General features: G+C 37.5%; 1 protein-coding gene across 11 annotated transcripts in view; it reads left to right on the forward strand.

The window, feature by feature from the left end:
- The window catches only part of MAGI2 (membrane associated guanylate kinase, WW and PDZ domain containing 2), a 1,337,104-nt gene that overhangs the window by 393,305 nt on the left and 918,210 nt on the right, over positions 1-25,589 (forward strand). The gene's annotated exons all lie outside the window — the stretch shown is intronic.

A 25,589-nucleotide genomic window follows, 5' to 3' on the forward strand; every position in this document is an offset into this window, starting at 1 on the left:
CTGGTGGTCCAGTGGTTAGGACTAGGGTCAGGGTACTAAGATCCCACAAGCAGTGCAGTGCAGCCAAAAAATAAATAAATAAATAAGTTAAGTTTTAAAAAACGTGACATAAAATTATATGCGCTGTATGATTTAAGTTATGTTTAAAATGCTTATGAATATATACAAGAAAAGATCTCCAAAATTCAAACCTCATTGTTAAAATGATGGGGTTTATGTTTAAATCTTTTTTCTGTTTGCCAAAATAGGAACAGATAATATATATTTTTTTAATTATAGTACAAAACATTAATTAAAAGAGAAAAAGAGTCTAGATGTACTGGAAGCAAATTAGGAAATCTAGACCAGATGACATATAAAATTAGCTATGAGTCCCTTTAATTTTATAATTTATTTTTTGAGTGGTTTATGGATATTTTTGTTAAATAGAGATAATTTTACTACCTCCTTTGAGGCATTTGAACTAAGTCGAAATTTTAAGATTATAAGAGACTTTGAAATTACATAGCCAATGATTTTCAAACTTTCATTAGAAATAGACTCCCCCAACCCTCCAATAAAACATTATATGGAATACCAGTAGTTACAAAACAAACAAAATTGAGACTTTGGAGGCTTGATCACCTCTCCTCACCTCTCCTCACCACCTCTCCACATACTCATAACCTCTGAGTTATGGAACATAACGACCTCTGTGGAACACAGTGCAACAAACAAAACCCATTAAAAACCTGACTTAGAAAAATCACATTTTATTTAAAAAAAGAAGAAGAAAAAAACCTGAACAGCCCTGATAATTTAAACACTAGGGACAGATTCAGGACCAGAAACTAGGTCTCCTAAATTCTAATCCTTTGCTCTTTCATGTATACATCTATTTCTTCATAAACTAGTGCATGCTTTTCAAAAAAAAAAAACAAAAAAACATGGGGGATAAACATGGGGGGATAAATGAAACGTAGAGTGTCTTGCATTAAGCCAGATTTTTCAGGGGTTATTTTGAATTGTTTGCCTGAAAGCAGTAAAGCAATTTTGGCTCAGATATGGAGATCTGGTTCTAGTTTGTTGCTTCTTGTGCCAGGTTCTCCTTTTGATCCATTCACCTCCATGTCGGTGCCAAGTCCAGCTTTCCCAGTTAGCACTGTTAGCATTTGGAACCTTCCGATGGTCAGCTAATTTTTTTAAAAATCGCTGTAAAAAATGGTGCTAAATATTGTTTTACCTTAGGATACTAATTGTTTTTATCAAGATCTTTTGAGGATATTTATTTTAGCACATTAAGGCAGAAGGCTGTGTACCCTAAGACAAGACAATTCTATTCAAATTGAAATGTCAGAAAGGTTTATCATGAAAGTATTTTTCAAAGCAAATTCTTTCTGTATCTTAAGTGAAATGTTTGAGGAAAATTAGGTCATGGGTCTGCCAGCTTTTCTTAATGAGCATGATAGTAAGTATTTTAGGTTTGTGGGCCCCATGGTTTCTGTCACAACTACTCAATTCTGATGGTGCAGTGAGAAAGCAGCTACAGTCGCTGTAAGTGAATGAACATGGCTGTGTTTCAACAAGACTTTATTTAGAAAAATAGGTGGACAACCCATAGCTCATACTGTACTGCCTCTGAGTTAGATGATAGTAAAATTCCAAAGTTTAAGTGAGCAGGTGAAGGACACATTCCATGCAGAAATATACTTAAAGTTTATAAGTAATTGATAATAAAGGAATTAAAGATTTCTAGGGAACTGGAAGACTTAAAACATTTTTCCCCCATATGGATCTTGTACAAGTAAATTTTTTTCTGTTTTTCATTGCATTCATAATTAGCATTTGAGGATCATGACAATACATAGAGTTTAATATGATAATCAGAATAAAGATCATGTATCCATAGTTCCTCATTTATATTTTTTTTCTCTGCAGGGTGGCAGTTTTCAAGCTATATGTCTTTGCCAATTAGTTAAATGAGTTGAATAGTGACCGCTGCTTCCCTGATCAGTTTTTATTAATTAATGCCAGTAAATTACCTGGAAACTATTAGATGAAAGAAACTATTACATTCATAGAATTTTTTTACAATTTTGCCAATTTCAGTTGAGTTTATTTTGGAACGTAAATTACATTTTCCAGAGCATGTACCTATGTGGGAAAAAAAGAGAGCTAGAGAGTGAAAAAAATAGGTCTTACATAGTTGGCCTGGTTTAAATTATTCATGAGTGAGCAGATGGTAATGGAATCTCTCTGTGATTATCTACTCCTTGCAACTATATCTAAGTAAAACAAAACAAAAGTCATATGACATAGCTTAAGGAAAAAATATGAAACTCTTTCCATTTGAGGCAGGGTTTTAACCAAGCATGACAAAAATGACTCATATCTGGACCTCTGAAAGCCAAGTTTGCTGCTATTTTTTACACTTGATTTCTTCATAATAACCCCGTATCATTTTTTTAAAAAAGGAGTTTTGATTACTTTGAAGGTTTGTTTCAAGATAGAAAACTAGGAGTGGGATGAGAGTTTTTTTTTTTTTTAATGGAAGTGTTTAGAAAACAGAATTGAGTCTACCAGTTGGGAGAAAGCTTAGCTCTAAACGTTAAGCTAGGAAGATATGGTTTTAAAAGGCTTAAGAGTCACTTATTCTTATTGCATTTGCAAGCTGAAAAAATTCAGCTGACATTATGACATGGGAGTCAGTTTTAATGAGGATCAATTAGAATGGCAAACTGTTGGTGTGTTAGAATGGCAAACTGTCCATGTAAACTTCTTAGGTATGCAAATCAAAATTTTCCTCTCTGTCACTGGATTGTCCAGATGCCACTGGTTACTAGTCAACTGTGGAGTTACAGTGACTGGATTAGGGCGTATAATCCAATCAGAGTCCGTGACACATAAAGGAAGTATTTCGGGGGGATAGAAAAACATTGACCCTCCCTTCTACCAGAAGAGATAATTTCCTTCCCTTAGAAGGTGTGGTGTGAGAATGTGAGCCTTAGATCAGTGAGAGGAGAACCTAGAAGGACTACATCTGGCAGGCATAGGGAGCCTGAGGATGACATTTCCAACATGTAGCAGAGAATGAGAGAAACCAGGTTATTGGTGGTATCGTTTGAGCTACTCAATCAAAGTTGCCTGAAGCTAAGCCCTACCTCTCCTTTAGAGTGTAAAGTTCCCTAAGAAATACACAAAAATAAGTGCAGAAAAGTACTTTTTTTGAAGTTTTAATTAAACAAGTCCCAAGAGCTAAGTCCTGAAATAAATACCAAGGATTCGTCAGAGGAGTTGCAACACTTAGGAAAAAGGGACAAGGGAAAGGCACGGGGAGTCAGAACTTGTATTTTGTTGCAGTCCCCTATCCTGGAGTTTTTACTTTGGAGAGCTTTGAAAAGCATACATGTCTCATTGGGTCATTCCAGGTCCTCACTATTCAAAGTAAAATCAAGGTTTTAGTTTAAAATATAGGTTAGTGGGGATTAAATATCCCTAAAGTATTTAGATTCCTTATCCAATTAGAACAAAGTGGGAAGTACACAAACTTCAGAGTTGGGTGGACCTGAGTTCAAATTCTAGCTCCATCACGCTTACTAACTCTGCAGCCTTGTGCAAGTCACTTTGCCTCACGTAAGCTGACCCTCTCATATGTGAAATAGTGATAATAATACTTATTATGCAGCGATTTTGATAGGATTATGTGAAGGCAACATTTAAATAAAATACTTAACATAGGATCTAGCAAAACTCAAGCTTCATCACCAGTATTAACAGTGTTTTATTTCTGTTTTACATTTTCCTGGACGTGATTCTTGTAAATATTATGTCCCATGACCACTAGAGAAATAATCTAGTAGCATTCATTCTTTTTTTTTAACTGAATGAAAGATTCTTTAAATTCTATAGTCCTTTATAATAGCAGTCCCCAACCTTTTTGGCACCAGGGACCAGTTTCATGGCAGACAGTTTTTCCACAGACTGGGGGTGGGGGGGATGGTTTCGGGATGATTCAAGCGCATTACGTTTATTGTGCACTTTATTTCTATTATTATTACATTGTACTATATAATGAAATAATTATACAACTCACCATAATGCAGAATCAGTGGGAGCCCTGAGCTTGTTTTCGCTTGCCACTCACTGATAGGGTTTTGATATGAGTCTGCAGGCAGTTGATTTATGATGGTCTCTGTGCAGTCAAACCTCTCTGCTAATGATAATCTGTATTTGCAGCCGCTCCCCAGCACTAGCCTCACCACCTCAGCTCCACCTCAGATCATCAGGCATTAGATTCTCATAAGGAGCACCTTATGAGAGTGCTCCCAATTGGGAGATTGGGATTGACATATATACACTAATATGTATAAAATAGATAACTAATAAGAACCTGCTGTATAAAAAAATAAAATTAAAAAAAAAAAGGAGCACCAACCTAGATCCCTCGCATGCGCAATTCACAGTAGGGTCCGCGCTCCTGTGAGAATCTAATGCTGCCACTGATCTGACAGGAGGCGGAGCTCAGGCAGTAATGTGAGAGATGGGCAGTGGATGTAAACACAGATGAAGCTTTGCTTGCTCACCGCCTGCTCACCTTCTGCTGTGTGGCCCTGTTCCTAACAGGGGTTAGGGACCTCTGCTTTACAATCTTCAAAAGTTTCACACACATGATTTCAAATAATCCAATAATAACCGTTTTTCCCCCCACCCCTATTTTGCCCCCCCTTCCCTCTCTCCTGGTAACCACTAATTTGTTCTCTATATCTGTGAGCCTGCTTGTTTTTTGTTTTATTCACTAGTTTGTTGTATTTTTTAGATCCCACATATAAATGCTAAAATACTGTATTTGTCTTTCTCTGTCTGACTTATTTCACTTAGGATAATGCCCTCCATATCTATCCATGTTGCTGCAAATGGCAAAATTTCATTTTTGTTTATGGCTGAATAGTATTCCATTGTGTGTGTGTGTATATGTCTGTATGTGTGTTTGTGTGTGTATGTATATATATATATATATGTAATATGTCCCATCTTCTTTATCCATTCATCTGGTTGATGGTCACTTAGGTTGCTTCCATGTCTTGGCAATTTAAATAATGCTGCTGTGAACACTGGGGGCATGTATCTTTTAGAATTAGTGTTTTTGGGTATTTTTTGGTTATATACCCAGAAATGGAACTACTGGGTCACATGGTAGTTCTATTTTTCGTTTTTTGAGAAACCTCCATACTGTTTTCCACAGTGGCTGTACTAATTTACATTCCCACCAACAGTGTACAAGGGTTTCCTTTTCTCTACATCCTCGCCAACATTTGTTATTTGTGTTCTTTTTGATGATAATCATTCTGGCCGATATGAGGTGATATCTCATTGGGATTTTGATTTTCGTTTCCCTGATGATTAGCAATGTTGAGCATCTTTTCGTGTGCCTGTTGGCCATCTAGTAGCATTCATTCTTTAACGAGTAGAAAATGTTTATGATTACTGTAATCTAGGAACAGATTTGGGGAGAGGTAAATACAGTTCTGGCTTTCTTCAGTTCCCATCCTGAGCCTACAACGATGTAAAATGATGTCATTGTTTTTCATGAATGAACACTTAGCTCTTCCAAATTATGTCCTATATATTTAATGAACAGATAGTAAACAAATAGTATGTGACGTTTTTACAGATAGCTTCCATTGTAAATTAGTAAATGTGTGTGTGCTGCTATCTCTCCCCCACCTTTGCTGCATCTGTGGGAAACCTTTCGAATACATCATTTCTCTGCCTCCTTTGAGTGAGTACCTACCTTCTGAATTACAACATGGTGCTTTAGGATGTTAGTACCAAAAGATAGAGGTGGAAGTGGTGTCAATACCTACTTACCATTCTTGTTCTTAGGTATTTCCCTGTGTTTATCACATCAGTAAATATTGGTTTTACATGATACCATATATATTTTCTGTATGGGCTGGGTTATATTTTGAAATTAGCCACACTGGGTTAAAATAATTAATCACATGTATATTTACGTCAGGTAGTTATTGAAATTACACAGCAATTACTCCATAACTCTAGTACCTTGGAATGGCTCATATCTCTATTTTCTGATGCCCATTATACATGATTAAATCAAAAATCAATTTTATACAGCACACTAGAACATTCAGAAATAGCCATAACAATTTATAGGGTCAGTAATCCAGGCCTGAAAAGTCAAAGTGAGTTCAGAGATTAAGTAGTCATTGACCACACAGAGACATAATATCATGTGCTACTGACGTGGTAATGACACTTACATCAGTGATTCTGTAAGTAAATATTTATACCTCAGACAGTTGTCATCATGAAAGTGATGTTATGATATGGTGCTTCAGTGATGTATTATTTGTCATGTATTAATGTACCTAAGCCCTAAACACTCATTCACAGGTAGGGTCTCATTTGCTTTGCCTTGGATGATAATGGTCCATTAAAGCTATTATCATTTCAGAGGAAGGAAAAATTACAGTGACACACTTTAGATTTCTGTGAGAACTTTTTGAATTTATCATCATACTTTTAAAAATTTCTTTTGTCTTCTAAAGAAAAATGATGGTATACGTTTAGCAGCTCACTGCAATCCCTCATGCCTGAAGGATACCATTTTAAAGTAGCATGATCCAGAAGCCCCTATTCTATAACCAAAGGTGTTATGTGCTGTAGTGGACTAATTCTTCATGACCAATGGAGTGAAGGTGGGTTTCCTGAAAGGTCTCTTATCTTTCAACATATTTTATGCAGCCAGAATTATGGATGTATGAAGAATACGAAAGTAATTCTATCAATTCAAAAGATTATTATAAGATTCAGAGGAGGGGGCAAGATGGCGGAAGAGTAAGACGCGGAGATCACCTTCCTTCCCACAGATACAGCAGAAATACATCTACACGTGGAACTGCTCCTACAGAACACCCACTGAACGCTGGCAGAAGACGTCAGACCTCCCAAAAGGCAAGAAAATCCCCACGTACTTGGGTAGGGTAAAAGAAAAAAGAAACAACAGAGACAAAAGAATAGGGACGGGACCTGCGCCAGTGGGAGGGAGTCGTGAAGGAGGAAAGGTTTCCAGGCACTAGGAAGCCCCTTTGCGGGCAGAGACTGCGGGTGGCAGAGGGGGGAAGCTTCGGAGCCGCGGAGGAGAGCGCAGCCACAGGGGTGCGGAGGGCAAAGCGGAGAGACTCCCGCACAGAGGCTCGGCGCCAACCAGGACTCACCAGCCCGAGAGGCTTGTCTGCTCACTCGCCAGGGCGGGCGGGGGCTGGGAGCTGAGGCTCGGGCTTTGGTGCTAGCCGGGAGGGAGTCCGGGAAAAAGTCTGCAGCTGCCGAAGAGGCAAGAGACTTTTTCTTGCCTCTTTGTTTCGTGGCGCGCAAGGAGAGGGAATTCAGAGCGCTGCCTAAACGAAATCCAGAGACGGGTGCGAGCCGCGCGGCTATCAGCGCGGATCCCACAGCAACAGGGGCGCAGAGGGAAAAACGGAGAGATTCCCGCACAGAGGCTCAGCGCCGAGCAGCGCTCACCAGCCCGAGAGGCTTGTCTGCTCACCCGCTGGGGCGGGCGGGGCTGGGAGCTGAGGTGCGGGCTTCGGTCGGATCGCAGGGAGAGGACTGGGGTTGGCGGCGTGAACACAGCCTGAAGGGGTTGGCGTGCCGCGGCGAGCCGGGAGGGAGCCGGAGAGGAGGTCTGCAGCCGCCGAAGAGGCAAGAGACTTTTTCTTGCCTCTTTGTTTCGTGGCGCGCAAGGAGAGGGGATTCAGAGCGCCGCCTAGACGAACTCCAGAGGCGGGCGCGAGCCGCGGCTAACAGCGCAGACCCCAGAGACTGGTAGGAAACGCTAAGGCTGCTGCTGCCGCCACCAAGAAGCCTGTGTGCGAGCCCAGGTCACTCTCCACACCGCCCCTCCCGGGAGCCGGTGCAACTCGCCACTGCCAGGCTCCCGTGATCCAGGGACAACTTCCCCGGGAGAACACACGGCGCGCCTCAGGCTGCTGCAACGTCACGACGCCTCTGACGCCGCAGGCTCGCCCCGCCTCCTCCGTACCGCTCCCTCCCCTGGCCTGAGTGAGCCAGAGCCCCCGAAGCAGCTGCTCCTTTAACCCCGTTCTGTCTGGGCGGGGAACGGACGCCCTCAGGCAACGTACATGCAGAGGCGGGTCCAAATCCAAAGCTGAACCCCAGGAGCTGTACGAACAAAGAAGAGAAAGGGAAATCTCCCCCAGCAGCCTCAGAAGCAGCGGATTAAAGCTCCACAAACAACTTGATGTGCCTGCATCTGTTGAATACCTGAATAGACAACGAATCATCCCAAATTCAAAAGGTGGACTTTAGGAGCAGGATATATTAATTTCCCCTTTTCCTTTTTTTGTGAGTGTATATGTGTATGCTTCTGGGTGAGATTTTGTCTGTATACCTTTGCTTTCACCATCAGTCCTAGGGTTAGGTCCGTCCATTTTTTTTTTTTTTTTTTTTTTTTTTTTTACTTAAAAAAAATTTTTTTTCCTAATATATGCTTTCTTAATAATTTTTTCCGTATTTTCTATTTTTAGAAATTAAAAAATTTTTTAATAAGTTTTTTCATATTTTTTATTTTAAAAAATTAAAAATTTTTTTTAAATAAATTTTTTTCTTAAAAATCTTTTTCTTATTTTTTACTATAAAAAAATTAATAAATCTATTTTTAAAAATTAAAAAAATTTTTTTCTGAATACATTTACTCTTAATAATTTTTTTCTTATTTTTTATTATAATAGCTTTATTTTATTTTATTTTATCCTCTTTTTATCTTTCTATTTTTTTCTCCCTTATATTCTGAGCTGTGTGGATGAAAGGCTCTTGGTGCTCCAGCCAGGCATCAGGGCTGTGCCTCTGAGGTGGGAGAGCCAACCTCAGGACACTGGTCCACATGAGACCTACCAGCTCCACGTAATACCAAACGGCAAAAATCTCTCAGAGATCTCCATCTCAACATCAAGACCCAGCTTCACTCAACGACCAGCAAGCTACAGGGCTGGACACCCTATGCCAAACAACTAGCAAGACAGGAACACAGCCCCATCCATTAGCAGGGAGGCTGCCTAAAATCATAAGGCCACAGACACCCCAAAACACACCACCAGACGTGGACGTGCCCACCAGAAAGACAAGATTCAACCTCATCCACCAGAACACAGGCAATAGTCCCCTCCACCAGGAAGCCTACAAAACCCACTGAACCAACCTTACCCACTGGGGACAGATACCAAAAACAACAGGAACTACGAACCTGCAGCCTGTGAAAAGGAGACCCCAAACACAGTAAGATAAGCAAAATGAGACGACAGAAAAACACACAGCAGATGAAGGAGCAGGGTCAAAACACACCAGACCTAACAAATGAAGAGGAAATAGGTAGTCTACCTGAAAAAGAATTCAGAATAATGATAGTAAGGATGATCCAAAATCTTGGAAATAGAATAGACAAAATGCAAGAAACATTTAACAAGGACGTAGAAGAACTAAAGAGGAACCAAGCAACGATGAAAAACACAATAAATGAAATTAAAAATACTCTAGATGGGATCAATAGCAGAATAACTGAGGCAGAAGAAAGGATAAGTGACCTGGAAGATAAAATGGTGGAAATAACTACTGCAGAGCAGGATAAAGAAAAAAGAATGAAAAGAACTGAGGACAGTCTCAGAGACCTCTGGGACAACATTAAACGCACCAACATTCGAATTATAGGGGTCCCAGAAGAAGAAGAGAAAAAGAAAGGGACTGAGAAAATATTTGAAGAGATTATAGTTGAAAACTTCCCTAATATGGGAAAGGAAATAGTTAATCAAGTCCAGGAAGCACAGAGAGTCCCATACAGGATAAACCCAAGGAGAAACACGCCAAGACACATATTAATCAAACTGTCAAAAATTAAATATAAAGAAAACATATTAAAAGCAGCAAGGGAAAAACAACAAATAACACACAAGGGAATCCCCATAAGGTTAACATCTGATCTTTCAGCAGAAACTCTGCAAGCCAGAAGGGAGTGGCAGGATATACTTAAAGTGATGAAGGAGAAAAACCTACAACCAAGGTTACTCTACCCAGCAAGGATCTCATTCAGATTTGATGGAGAAATTAAAACCTTTACAGACAAGCAAAAGCTGAGAGAGTTCAGCACCACCAAACCAGCTTTACAACAAATGCTAAAGGAACTTCTCTAGGCAAGAAACACAAGAGAAGGAAAACACCTACAATAACAAACCCAAAACATTTAAGAAAATGGGAATGGGAACATACATATCGATAATTACCTTGAATGTAAATGGATTAAATGCTCCCACCAAAAGACACAGACTGGCTGAATGGATACAAAAACAAGACCCATATATATGCTGTCTACAAGAGACCCACTTCAGACCTAGAGACACATACAGACTGAAAGTGAGGGGATGGAAAAAGATATTCCATGCAAATGGAAATCAAAAGAAAGCTGGAGTAGCAATTCTCATATCAGACAAAATAGACTTTAAAATAAAGAATATTATAAGAGACAAAGAAGGACACTATATAATGATCAAGGGATCGATCCAAGAGGAAGGTATAACAATTGTAAATATTTATGCACCCAACATAGGAGCACCTCAATACATAAGGCAAACACTAACAGCCATAAAAGGGGAGATTGACAGCAACACAATCATAGTAGGGGACTTTAACACCCCACTTTCATCAATGGACAGATCATCCAAAATGAAAATAAATAAGGAAACACAAGCTTTAAATGATACATTAAACAAGATGGACTTAATTGATATTTATAGGACATTCCACCCAAAAACAACAGAATACACATTTTTCTCAAGTGCGCATGGAACATTCTCCAGGATAGATCATGTCTTGGGTCACAAATCAAGCCTTGATAAATTTAAGAAAATTGAAATCGTATCAAGTATCTTTTCCGACCACAACGCTATGAGACTAGATATCAATTACAGGAAAAGATCTGTAAAAAATACAAACACATGGAGGCTACACAATACACTACTTAATAATGAAGTGATCACTGAAGAAATCAAAGGGGAAATCAAAAAATACCTAGAAACAAATGACAATGGAGATACGACGACCCAAAACCTATGGGACGCAGCAAAAGCAGTGCTAAGAGGGAAGTTTATAGCAATACAAGCCTACCTCAAGAAACAGGAAACATCTCGAATAAACAACCTAACCTTGCACCTAAAGCAATTAGAGAAAGAAGAACAAAAAAACCCCAAAGCTAGCAGAAGGAAAGAAATCATAAAGATCAGGTCAGAAATAAATGAAAAAGAAATGAAGGAAACAATAGCAAAAATCAATAAAACTAAAAGCTGGTTCTTTGAGAAGATAAACAAAATTGATAAACCATTATTAGCCAGACTCATCAAGAGAAAAAGGGAGAAGACTCAAATCAATAGAATTAGAAATGAAAAAGGAGAAGTAACCACTGACACTGCAGAAATACAAAAGATCATGAGAGATTACTACAAGCAACTCTACGCCAATAAAATGGACAACCTGGAAGAAATGGACAGATTCTTAGAAATGCACAAACTGCCGAGACTGAACCAGGAAGAAATAGAAAATATGAACAGACCAATCACAAGCACTGAAATTGAAACTGTGATTACAAACCTTCCAACAAACAAAAGCCCAGGACCAGATGGCTTCACAGGTGAATTCTATCAAACATTTAGAGAAGAGCTAACACCTATCCTTCTCAAACTCTTCCAAAATATTGCAGAGGGAGGAACACTCCCAAACTCATTCTACGAGGCCACCATCACCCTGATACCAAAACCAGACAAAGATGTCACAAAGAAAGAAAACTACAGGCCAATATCACTGATGAACATAGATGCAAAAATCCTCAACAAAATACTCGCAAACAGAATCCAACAGCACATTAAAAGGATCATACACCATGATCAAGTGGGGTTTATCCCAGGAATGCAAGGATTCTTCAATATACGTAAATCAATCAATGTGATACACCATATTAACAAATTGAAGGAGAAAAACCATATGATCATCTCAATAGATGCAGAGAAAGCTTTCGACAAAATTCAACACCCATTTATGATAAAAGTCCTGCAGAAAGTAGGCATAGAGGGAACTTTCCTCAACATAATAAAGGCCATATATGACAAACCCACAGCCAACATTGTCCTCAATGGTGAAAAACTGAAACCATTTCCACTAAGATCAGGAACAAGACAAGGTTGCCCACTCTCACCACTATTATTCAACATAGTTTTGGAAGTGTTAGCCACAGCAATCAGAGAAGACAAAGAAATAAAAGGAATCCAAATCGGAAAAGAAGAAGTAAAGCTGTCACTGTTTGCAGATGACATGATACTATACATAGAGAATCCTAAAGATGCTACCAGAAAACTCCTAGAGCTAATCAATGAATTTGGTAAAGTAGCAGGATACAAAATTAATGCACAAAAATCTCTTGCATTTCTATACACTAATGACGAAAAATCTGAAAGTGAAATTAAGAAAACACTCCCGTTTACCATTGCAACAAAAAGAATAAAATATCTAGGAATAAACCTACCTAAGGAGACAAAAGACCTGTATGCAGAAAATTATAAGACACTGATGAAAGAAATTAAAGATGATACAAATAGATGGAAAGATATACCATGTTCCTGGATTGGAAGAATCAACATTTTGAAAATGACTCTACTACCCAAAGCAATCTACAGATTCAATGCAATCCCTATCAAACTACCACTGGCATTTTTCACAGAACTAGAACAAAAACTTTCACAATTTGTATGGAAACACAAAAGACCCCGAATAGCCAAAGCAATCTTGAGAACGAAAAATGGAGCTGGGGGAATCAGGCTCCCTGACTTCAGACTATATTACAAAGCTACAGTAATCAAGACAGTTTGGTACTGGCACAAAAACAGAAATATAGATCAATGGAACAGGATAGAAAGCCCAGAGATAAACCCACGCACATATGGTCACCTTATCTTTGATAAAGGAGGCAAGCATATACAGTGGAGAAAAGACAGCCTCTTCAATAAGTGGTGCTGGGAAAATTGGACAGATACATGTAAAAGTATGAAATTAGAACACTCCCTGACACCATGCACAAAAATAAACTCAAAATGGATTAAAGACCTAAGTGTAAGACCAGACACTATCAAACTCTTAGAGGAAAACATAGGCAGAACATTCTATGACATACATCACAGCAAGATTCTTTTTGACCCAGCTCCCAGAGAAATGGAAATAAGAACACAAATAAACAAATGGGACCTAATGAAACTTAAAAGCTTTTGCACAGCAAAGGAAACCATAAACAAGACCAAAAGACAACCATCAGAATGGGAGAAAATATTTGCAAATGAAGCAACTGACAAAGGATTAATCTCCAAGATTTACAAGCAGCTCATGCAGCTCAATAACAAAAAAACGAACAACCCAATCCAAAAATGGGCAGAAGACCTAAATAGACATTTCTCCAAAGAAGATATACAGATGGCCAACAGACACATGAAAGAATGCTCAACATCATTAATCATTAGAGAAATGCAAATCAAAACTACAATGAGATATCATTTCACACCAGTCAGAATGGCCATCATCAAAAAATCTAGAAACAATAAATGCTGGAGAGGGTGTGGAGGAAAGGGAACTCTCTTGCACTGTTGGTGGGAATGTAAATTGATACAGCCACTATGGAGAACAGTATGGAGGTTCCTTAAAAAACTACAAATAGAACTACCATACGATCCAGCAATCCCACTACTGGGCATATACCCTGAGAAAACCATAGGTCAAAAAGAGTCATGTACCAAAATGTTCATTGCAGCTCTATTTACAATAGCCAGGACATGGAAGCAACCTAAATGTCCATCGACAGATGAATGGATAAAGAAGATGTGGCACATATATACAATGGAATATTACTCAGCCATAAAAAGAAATGAAATGGAGGTATTTGTAATGAGGTGGATGGAGTTAGAGTCTGTCATACAGAGTGAAGGAAGTCAGAAAGAGAAAAACAAATACAGTATGCTAACACATATATACGGAATCTAAGGGGAAAAAAAAGCCATGAAGAACCTAGTGGCAAGACGAGAATAAAGACACAGACCTACTAGAGAATGGACTTGAGGATATGGGGAGGGGGTGGGGTGAGATGTGACAGGGTGAGAGAGTGTCATGGACATATATACACTACCAAATGTAAAATAGATAGCTAGTGGGAAGCAGCCGCATAGCACAGGGAGATCAGCTCGGTGCTTTGTGACCACCTAGAGGGGTGGGATGGGGAGGGTGGGAGGGAGGGAGATGCAAGAGGGAAGAGATATGGGAACATATTGTATATGTATAACTGATTCACTTTGTTATAAAGCAGAAGCTAACACACCATTGTAAGGCAATTATACTTCAATAAAGATGTGTAAAAAAAAAAAAAAAAAAAAAAAGATTCAAAGAAAGATTCCAGGAAGTTCTGCATGGACATATTGAAGAGGTCTTACCAGAAAACTCTGGGCTGAGTTACAGAGCCAGGGTAGGTTTATTGATTAGCATGAAGCTCAGATGTACTCTGCAGTCTGTTAGAGGCATTCAACATATGACAAAGGACTTTCCTGGACAAAATAGAAATTTTGTCATCACTAAATATTGGAAAGCAAACATTTTTGTAAATACTATTTTCAGAGCTATTTTTTTTTATGATTATCATTAACTCTACATCATGCATAGATGTAGAATCCAATGGAATGTATCATAAGCTTTGAGCTAGACTCCCAAGCAACCCAATTGCAGGGAGACCAGCTCTGGTACATCACTGCTGCAACTGGCCTCACCCCATTTATTGACCAATGAATGAAGAAGCACTTCACCTCTCCTACTCTCTGACGCACATGAGCAGTACATTCCCATGGTTAGATGCACGTGGTCACATACTTCCTGATCAGCTGGCTGTAATTACTCCATAGATTTAATTTCCTACTTTAAAAAATGATCATCATACTATTGAAATCTGGTATAATATCTAAAAGCAAATTATTCACAATTTTTATTGCCTTATAATTTGCAAGAAATTACTTATGACACACTTTACAATTGGACACCAAGATGTGGGTCCCTGAGCTTGAGAACCTTAGCAAGAACTGAAACATACATCTGGGGAGTCTTGAAAGGAGGCTGCAGCATCAATAGGGCACAAATTTCCCCTACAAACTGAAGGCCTGAATCATCTAACTCAATTTAGAAGACCGGTTCCACAATTCAAGTACTCCACCATGACTGAGGCATGGCTGCTTGCTTCTACACTTTTTTCTGGCATAGATAGAGGGAAAGAGTAGCTGATAATAGGACCCTCAAATGCTGCTGAATGAGGTGCTTTGAGTAGGAAGGGCAAAGAAAGCGCACAGCAGAGCAGGGCTTCAAAGACGAGAACATCACTGTGAACTGCTGGTGAAACAGCAGCAGCCTGTGTTCCCCTGCCAGGTAAGCAAGGCAACAGATTTAATTGGGTGGCTTAGTTGGAGAAAAGGTACTAAAAAGAACAGGGGTCTTAGAGGCATTGTCTTAATCAATGACACACCAGTAAAAGCTAAAGCAAAAGTACTAATTTTTGCATGTAGTATGGATAAGACTTTTGGTGATAGGGTAATAGTGATACTGATAGTCGCGCACAGAGATGAAGAGGGAACATCAGCAGTAGAGTCATATTTGAAAACAAAGAGCAAGGTACATACATGTAGAGGTACTGACATAGTTGATAGGAGTGCCAGTCGGCTCTGGAGCCCGGCTGAGTGTGTTTGAATGCTGACTTTGCCATTTACTGGCTGTGTGATCTTGAGTAAATTATTTAAGCTCTCTATGCTTTAGTTCTCTCTTCTGTAAAAAGGGGATAATAATTGAAATTACTGTTTACATTCTTATGAGGTTTAAGTGAGTTTATGAAAAGCATTTCAAATAGTTCTTGACCTATTATTGTTTGGGAAGTCTAAACTCTTATTATTTTAAGGGGATGAGGTTATTATAGACATCATTTTATGTGTGTACTTAAATTTAGCTACATTTATCAGCTTGAGTTATTATGACTTCCATATTAGAAATATATCCGTATTTGAGACAAATTAAATCACAGATTAAGAAGCTCAATCCAAACCTAAAATATTTTAGAAAATATTTGTGGAATAAAATATGCTCTTTTAAAAATTTAAGGTCCCTAATTTCTTCACCTTAATAATAGTCAGCAAAGTAGTTCATTTGGGCCATTAGTAAAAGAAGCAGAAAACACCCAGCTGGCAAAACCATTCCAGCTCATTTTTTCATTTTATCCCTGTGTCTTTGTCACTGATAGCATTTTATTGTTTGTTTCATTCTTAAAGGAGTGCCTTAAATCACTTTTTAGCTACTGCCTTAAGTGTAATAAATAGTACTTATCGGATCAAAGAAATGGGCACTTTCTTCTGACTTAGAAAATAGAAGTAAAGATACTATGAAAAGGATTTTGGTGAATTTGTTTGAATAGCATTGTTCTCCAGATAGGATTTGCCTTTCCAACTCTGATACTCCCCCAAAATAGGTCTTTTATTTAGAATCAGTAGCATGAGATATGCAGATATTCTAATATCCTTTAGCGAATCAAGGAGCAATGATAGGAAACACATTCCAGAGGGAAAATTGGGGAAAAAAGGGGATTTCTTTGAATAAAACCCACAAATACTAACAATATAATGCAAATATGGTAAAATACAATTATATGAATGTATTGTTTTAACATATATACCTATGGGAGAAGACTTGGAGAAAAGCTAATAATCCTCATATTAAACAGTAGTGTTACTTTCTCTAGGAACTTTTCTTTGAGCTCAAGGATGAGGTCATTGCCCCTCCTGTACCGACCCCTAATTATAGCCTTTGCTTCACAGATTTTTAACATCCTTATCAACTGTCGCATTTCACCGACTAGGACTATACGGTTCTTACTGTAGGAATTATTCTTCTTTTACCTTTTTTTCTAATTAATTTTTATTGGAGTATAGTTGCTTTACAATGTTGTGTTAGTTTCCACTGTACAGCAAAGTGAATCAGCTATACGTATACATACATCCCCCTTTTTTGGATTTCCTTCCCATTTAGGTCACCACAGAGCACTGAGTAGAGTTCCCTGAGCTATACAGTAGGTTCTCATTAGTTATCTATTTTATACGTAGGATCAATAGTGTATATAAGTCAATTCCAATCTCCCAATTCATCCCCTCCCCACTTTTACCCCCTTGGTGTCCATATGTTTGTTCTCTACATCTATGTCTCTATTTCTGTTTTGCAAATAAGATCATCTATACCATTTTTCTAGATTCACATATATGTATTAATATACGATATTTGTTTTTCTCTTCCTGACTTACTTCACTCCGTATGACAGTCTCTAGGCCCAAATTACTGTTTTTCTTTTCTGTTTTTTTTGTTGATTCAATAATTATTTTTTAAGGTCTTCAAAATAATTTTTGCTAAATTGCATTCACTCCATTTGCTTAAATTATAAAAGCAATGTATGCTCACTTTAGAATATTTGGAATCTACTTTCCTATTACCTAGAGATTCTCCCTTATTTTTTCAAAATTTATTGATTTTTTTTCTTTAATCCACAGAATTTAGCAGAATTCCCTGCATGTAGTAGGCAGTCAATAAATATTGAAAAAATAAGGGAGAATCTCTAGGTAACAGGAAAGTTGTTTCCAAATATTCTAAAGTGAGCATACATTGCTTTTATAATTTAAGCAAATGGAGTGAATGCAATTTAGCAAAAATTATTTTGAAGACCTCAAAAAATAATTATTGAATCAACAAAAAAAACAGAAAAGAAAAACAGTAATTTGGGCCAGTATCAAGGTCTATACCACCCACGTAGTTGGGATACTTTGAATGATGAAATATAGGTGCTTTTCATAATAGAAGGAAATTTTATTTTTTCCTATTTAAGACAATTTGCCTTCATTAATTATTATTTTTATAATATGTGGCATTATTTAATATGTAAATAACTTACAAAGCTCAGGGTTTGTTTGAGTGACTGTAGGTTGTTACATTTATGTGTACCCCATTATAAGATTTTTTTTTAACTAATAAAATTTGGAGTGAAGCAAGAACACTCTTGGACTATTTATAAATTATTAAAATACTAAATACACTTCATTATGAAATATTCTTACTTATGGAGTGGTCTCTATCTAGAAAGTTGCATGATAGTGAGATAAAAAAGAGCTCAGTTCATTTTCCTTTCAAATACAGCCTATTGTGTATCTACACTAACAGGATTTCTTTTTAGAGACTCACTTGCCTATTACAGTATTTGTTTAAAATGAAATATCTCATATCACCACTACTACCTTAGCCATATATAGTAGACTGTACTGTGTAAAGTTCTTAAAAGGCATGTCTATAATAACCAGCTCTCCTTTTTATATTGATTCAAGTTATGTTTAGTACTGAAGTGTAAGTGTAATCTGTGAGAATAAAATCATTTTATACCTTAAAAGTTACTTCATTTTTAAAAAAGAATCATCACAACTACATTGATCTCTAATCTATTAATTTACAGTGGAATACCTCAATAACATTTTTCAGGGAATTATGTGTTTAAAATACTATGCAGGGCGGGCTTCCCTGGTGGCGCAGTGGTTGAGAATCTGCCTGCTAATGCAGGGGAAAAGGGTTCGAGCCCTGGTCTGGGAAGATCCCACATGCTGCGGAGCAACTGGGCCCATGAGCCACAACTACTGAGCCTGCGCGTCTGGAGCCTGTGCTCCGCACCAAGAGAGGCCACGATAGTGAGAGGCCCGCGCACGGCGATGAAGAGTGGCCCCCATTTGCCACAACTAGAGGAAGCCCTCGCACAGAAACGAAGACCCAACACAGCCAAATAAATAATTAATTAATTAATTAATTAATTAAAGGTGCTAATAATTTAAAAAAAAAATGCTATGCAGGGCAATATTACTTTATAGGCATTTTAGCAGAGCTTTAGAAATGAACATTAAGTGTAAGACCAGGATAAATTGGGGGAGGGGGCATTATAAAGCTATCACACTATCAGACCAGGAACAGCAACATCTGGCTGGACATTTGGCATCAGGTGACTAATGAGTGTTCTTTAGTACAAGCCATTAGGCTCAGTTAGTATATGACTTATCTTGTTTTATTTCACTGTGGCCTGACCTTCTTACCTATGACCATTTTTCCAGTGGAACTCCTTTGAAGTTCATAATAGTTTCATAGACAGGAATATTATCTGATATTCTTATCTTCTACCAAAAAAAAAAAAAGTTTGCAAAAAGTAGGAGGTCTTTATTTAGAAAGAGAGAGAGAAGCAGAAGATATTCAGAAAGGTGCCAAATGGAGAGGCACTCAGTGCTGGAAAGAGGTTGGCAGTACGGTCCTGAGGTTACAGTGTCTGGAAACTTGGGGAAAGAGTGAATGTTACGTGACGAGGCATCTTATCTTGGGTTCCCTGTCTGTGATAGGATACAAAGGAGGACCTTGAACAGAAATGTAAATTCAGTGTAAAAACTCTGTATGTCAAGTGAAAGCGGCATAGTATTCTAACGATGCATTGACTAAAGGAGGGAAGTATCTACTAACATTTTCAAATGGAAATTTTTAGTGTAGTATAGCCCCTCAAGAGTAAAAATCATTCTCAAATATTTGTCATCATTCCTCTTTTTCACTTTTTCACTTACATACTTCATGGTTGTGCTTAGGAGGAAGATAAAAATGTGGCAAGTTAGAAATAGTCCAATTTCCAATGATGAATTGGGAGATTGGGATTGACATATATACACTAATATGTATAAAATGGATAACTAATACAAACCTGCTATATAAAAAAATAAATAAAATTCTAAAATTAAAAAAAAATATATTTGCCTTAGGATAAATTCCTGGGGTCAAAGGATATTAAACATTTTAAAGAAAAAAAAAAAAAAGAAATAGTCCAATTTCATTTGGTTCTTGGAACATCATCTTTGTATAGTGAACACTGATTGCAAAATCAGCTTTAAAGAAAATTAAAATGAACAGTAATCTCGACCCTAGGAAACTGTCTATAGAACTGTTATTTTTAAAGCAGAATCAATATCTTACACCATTAATGATACTAAGCAAAGAAAATAGGTGCTATTGGAAAGACAGTTTTTTTCTCTTCGTGTACTTTAATATTGATCTAAGAATTCACAACTTAAACTGCTGGGGTTATAATTTAAATATTACTAAATAAAGAATTGGGAAGGAAAATGTTGTAATGTTTTTATAAGTTATTTCCCCATTTATTGTTTTATTTTTGTATACTCTAAAATAGCTCTATTTTATATATACATACAATACCAGAGACAGATATTTTACTTCCATTGTTATTGCAAAAACTACTCATTTTGGATTGATACTTGATTTATGCCTTGAAACAGAGAGGAAGTCAAACAAGGCTATCATCTTTGTGGCTAAGTTTTTACTACTCTCTTGGGTCGTTGGTGCACATTCACCACATGTGCATTTAGAGAGATAGCAGATGCCAAATGAGGATATCAGGAAGAAAACTGGTTTTTATGAAAGCTCAGGTTTGCAGCAGGTGAGAATGTTGTACGTCAGAAAAGAAGTTCAGGAACAGGAGCCATGTTAGGAGTATTTGGTATTAGAGAGGAGAATGTTTCAGATAATAACTGTCATCCTACTCCAGATGTTCTTCAAACTGGAGGAATTACAAAGGCAGAAATGAGCATCCAGGCGCACAGATGGCTTTTCTGCTTACAGTACTTGCTGATTAATCATTTTGAACAAATATTTTTCTTTAGTATGTCTAATCCATAGGCATTCCGAAAAAATTTCGCCAAACTTTATAATGGACTATTGCAGAAGAGTTAAGAGACTTGCTACTCACACCTGTGTACACTGTTGAACTCCTTGCATGACCTCTTACTATACACAGTTGATAATAAAGTAGAATTTTAAAATATCAGACTTACAAACTGTGTAAAGCAACTTTGCATTAAAATAATATTAGCTTTCAGACCCATCCGAAGGCCTGCATGTGGGAGGCAGATGAATTTCCTAGACAGCTGAAGGATTTGCCAAAAGGAATTTCTGGCATCTTTTCTTCATGGTTATATACAAAGCATAACTAAATAACGAGTGAGTATCACCAGGTATGAAATATTTTCTTCAACTACCTGAGCAAATGTTTGAGAAAAGAAAATGAGAACTTTTTTTTAAAACTGAAGGGGGCAGTTATTTGCAGCACAATTACAAGTAGGCTTTTTTTGAATGAGTGAATAAATGAAAACAATCGGTGGTGTGAGGGCAACATCCAAAGAGTCAGCAAGAAAAGCTGTGCTTGGGGCTTCCCTGGTGGCGCAGTGGTTAAGAATCCGCCTGCCAATGCAGGGGACATGGGTTCGAACCCTGGTCCAGGAAGATCCCACATGCTGCGGAGCAACTAAGCCCATGTGCCACAACTACTGAGCCTGTGCCCTAGAGCCTGCGAGCCACAACTACTAAGCCCGCGTGCCACAACTACTGAAGCCCGTGAGCCTAGAGCCCATGCTCTGCAACAAGAGAAGCCACTGCAATGAGAAGCCCGCACACTGCAATGAAGAGTAGCCCCCGCTCACCACAACTAGAGGAAGCCCGCGCACAGCAATGAAGACCCAATGCAGCCAAAAATAAATAAATAAAATAAATTTATTAAAAAAAAAAAAAAAAAGCTATGCTTACCAGGGAAAACTATTTAGTTTTAGCAAAATATAACAGTGTTGCTCATGGTGTGTTTGATATGCTAAACACCTGCATCAAAGTCACTTGGAGAATGTACACAAAATGCAAAGTCAGTGACCCTACCCTAGAACTTTTGTTCCAGAAACTCTGGGGATGTAGGACCAGGAATCTGAACTTTTAACCAGCTCCCCAGGTATTTTTTACACCCTTTAGTATTTCAGAACTAAAGGGCATACTATATTCAAGAAGAAGATAAATTTGGAAGGGTAGTTTGGAGCCAGATTTTAGAAATATAAATGCCAGGCTAAGAGATCTAGGTTTTATTCAGGGAGGAATGGAGAGCCATTGAATAATTTTAGCAGGAAAAGGACACAATTAAAAAAGATACTTTTGGGGCTTCCCTGGTGGCGCAGTGGTTGAGAATCTGCCTGCCAATGCAGGGGACACGGGTTCGAGCCCTTGTCTGGGAAGATCCCACATGCCACGGAGCAACTGGGCCCGTGAGTCACAACTACTGAGCCTGCGCTCCACAACAGGAGAGGCCGCGACGGTGAGAGGCCCGTGCACCGCGATGAAGAGTGGACCCCGCTCGCTGCAACTAGAGAAAGCCCTTGCACAGAAACGAAGACCCAACACAGCCATAAATAAATAAATAAATAAATTTATTTAAAAAAAAAAAAAAGATACTTTGGGAAGGTTAACACTGCAGGAACATGAAGCAGGACTATCTTCTGGGCTATTCTGGGAGAAGTGAGGACGGTTGTAAAGATGGGTTACATTTTAACCTGGAATTTTGAGGATGAAAAATTTATTAGTTGGGGAGAAAAAAAAAGTTCATTAGATGGGCCTAGGAGCAGGCCTTCTGTGTGAAAGAAACAATGTTTTCAAAAGTGCAGAAGTTTGTAAGAAACACAGCATGTTCTGAGGATCACAAATGTTTTGGCAAAGCAGCAGTTAAAGTTGAGGATGAGAAGTTACGAAAAGGGAGGCCAAAAATTTTTCCGGGATTTTGATTATGAAGGGCCGTGTTTATTTGTTAAAGAACTGACTCTTTTCCTTGGGCTTTCTCATACTGATGTAGTTGTACCCCTGGGTGCTGTCAGGTGGGAGGAACAAAAATATGAACCAGAGTATAAAAAATTGACAGGATACACATGGTGCATTTTTGCAAAGTGTCACTTTTATTTGATGATTTGAAGCAAAAGAAAATTTTGAAATTAAAATGAGTTAAGTATATCATGGAGAATACTGCAGAAAACACATATATTTTAAAATAAAAGTGGGTTTCAATGAAATATTAGTCCATTGGATATAGATGAGACTGGCCACTTAGAGGAAATCCTCTGAAACCTGACCTTTGAGGGATTATGTATATCTTAATCTATCATTTGAAATACTTGGGGGGAAGATTGAGAGATGCTGCTAGGCGAGAGAAATGATCAGATTTATGTTTTAGATTCTGGTACCATTATGGAGGATGAAGTGGGGAGGAGGGAGATCAGAGGCAAGGAGATCATTTTAAAAGTTACTGCAGTAGTAAATTCGTGGGTGAGAAAGTGAAGTAAGGCAAAGACAGTGAGCATGCAAAGCAGAGATGAAGGTAGATTTATAGTAATGTTTACGTTAAGGCTCTGGTTTCCAGGCTAGTGCTGTTTATTCTCCATCTGTTCATTTACTAAGCACTTGAGTACTTACTATGTGCCATACCTACTGTGAGCCAAGCTCTGAAGATATAAAGAAGATATGAAACTTCCTCTGGGGAATATCATAGTTGTTTTCACAAACTGACAGTGAAAATAGAGTAAAATTACTTGTATTAGTAAAAATAATAGAAAAAAAAAACCTTTCTAGTGCCTTGCATAGTTCCTAACACATAGTAATCAGTAAATATTTGGAATGCATGGAGCTGGCCTTGATAATGTTCTTTCTCCAAACATGAGTTTTTTTGTTTTATTTTTAAATGGGAGAATAGGACAAAGCATCTCCCATATAGTTTGAAATGTAAAAAGAGGTTATCTCCACCAAGGCAACAAAATGCTGCTAGCAATAAATCATTCTTTTATAGTATGCAAAGGAAAATTGGATAGTTTTTTTTTTTCCCCACTGAACATTGCCAGTCGCTGTTCCAAGAAATGTTCTCCATTCCTAATCTTCCTAAAATGAATTTTTAAACAGAACATTAAAAGCACACTTTGCAGATCAGTTACTAGAAAGTATAATAATGGACAATGGCTAGCACACAAAGCTGTATAATGGTCCTCCTACTTTGGCAAACCATTTATAAATGCAGAAAATTAATCAAAATTAGCATCACATCCTTAGGCTATGTTCTCTTAAATAAATATTCTATATCTTTAAATTTCTACATGATCTGCTCTGACAGTTGTGAAAGTATAACCCCATATGAAAATCTCAAGAATAAAGCTTTTGCAAAAGCCTCCCGTTATATGTTCTATTTTTTTCTACTTGCCAATTAAAAAAAATAAATCAGGTCAACAACTCAAGTATGAATTTAATACTTTTTTCAAACATCCCATACTGTTAAAATAATGCCTTACTTTTTTTTAGTACTTTACAGTTTGCAACATACTTTTGCATAATACTCTTATGCAGTCCTTAACACCACCCTTTGAAGTAAGCAGCACAGAGCTTCCCCTCATTTTACAAATTAGTAAACTAAGGCTCAGAGAGGTTAAATAGTATGCCCATGATCACTTACCTATGTATTGGCAAACCAAGACTAGTCTCCTATATTTTAGCTAGGTATGATAATATTGTGGTAATAGCATAATAACTGATAACAAGACATATATATTCATATGTTCGTTCATTCAGGGATCCAATAAATGCTTATTTTGCACTTACTATGCCCTTGATTCTGCTCTGTCCACTGCAATAAAATGGAAGACAAGTCAGACATAGCCCCTTCTTTCATGAGTTTTCAGTCTGGGTACACATTTATATTGCCAAAGATGAATTAGACCAAATATATATTAATCAAAATATATATTCTATTTACCTAGACTAATCTCTAAATATTTTAGTTATATTTTCTGTCACTTTATAAGAAGCAAAAAGGAAAAGTTAGTTTCCAGTTTTGACGAGAACCATATGTAGCATGTTACATCTTATCCTATGTATTACTGCTTTTGTTTTAAAAATTTACCCTTGTTGAAATTCCTGGAATGATGAAGATTTACCCAGAAATTTTATGAGACACTTTCCTTATTATTATATTATTATTATTATATTTCCTTATTTCATTCATAATCAGTAATCCTGAAATGACAGAATTTTTGGAAATGTTAAATTTGAAGAAAGCAACTGTATTTTTAGGCAGATTATGAATGTATTCCAGCTATAGTTAAGTGGTCACAAATATTATAGTAAAGGAATGCAAGAACTATTAGACATACTGTGACTTTTTCACCTAATCATGGATTGTAGGTATTTCACCTGATTTTTTCTTAGGATTTTTTTTTTTTTTCTTGAAAGTTTACCAACAACAGGGAATAGTGGAAATAAACATTCTATTCAAGCTTAAAAATAATAAATAGGGAGAGTCAAACCTCATAACCAATAAAAAGAATAATACCAAATATAAGTCAAGCAAGATTTAGTATATCATCTTATTACTTGGCCCACAGAATCTGGAGGCTTCTATTATTGGGATTAAGCTATATTGGAGGAAGTTTTAGCTAATATACTGGACTGTGAAAACTGAAAATACACGACATTTTTCCTTTCTGCTAACATATGGTATATTGATGATCTGCACCAACATGACTTCAAATTCTATTTTAGTTTTCACAATTTTC

Source organism: Balaenoptera ricei, chromosome 9, assembly GCF_028023285.1.
Source record: "Balaenoptera ricei isolate mBalRic1 chromosome 9, mBalRic1.hap2, whole genome shotgun sequence".
Classification (NCBI taxonomy): domain Eukaryota; kingdom Metazoa; phylum Chordata; class Mammalia; order Artiodactyla; family Balaenopteridae; genus Balaenoptera; species Balaenoptera ricei.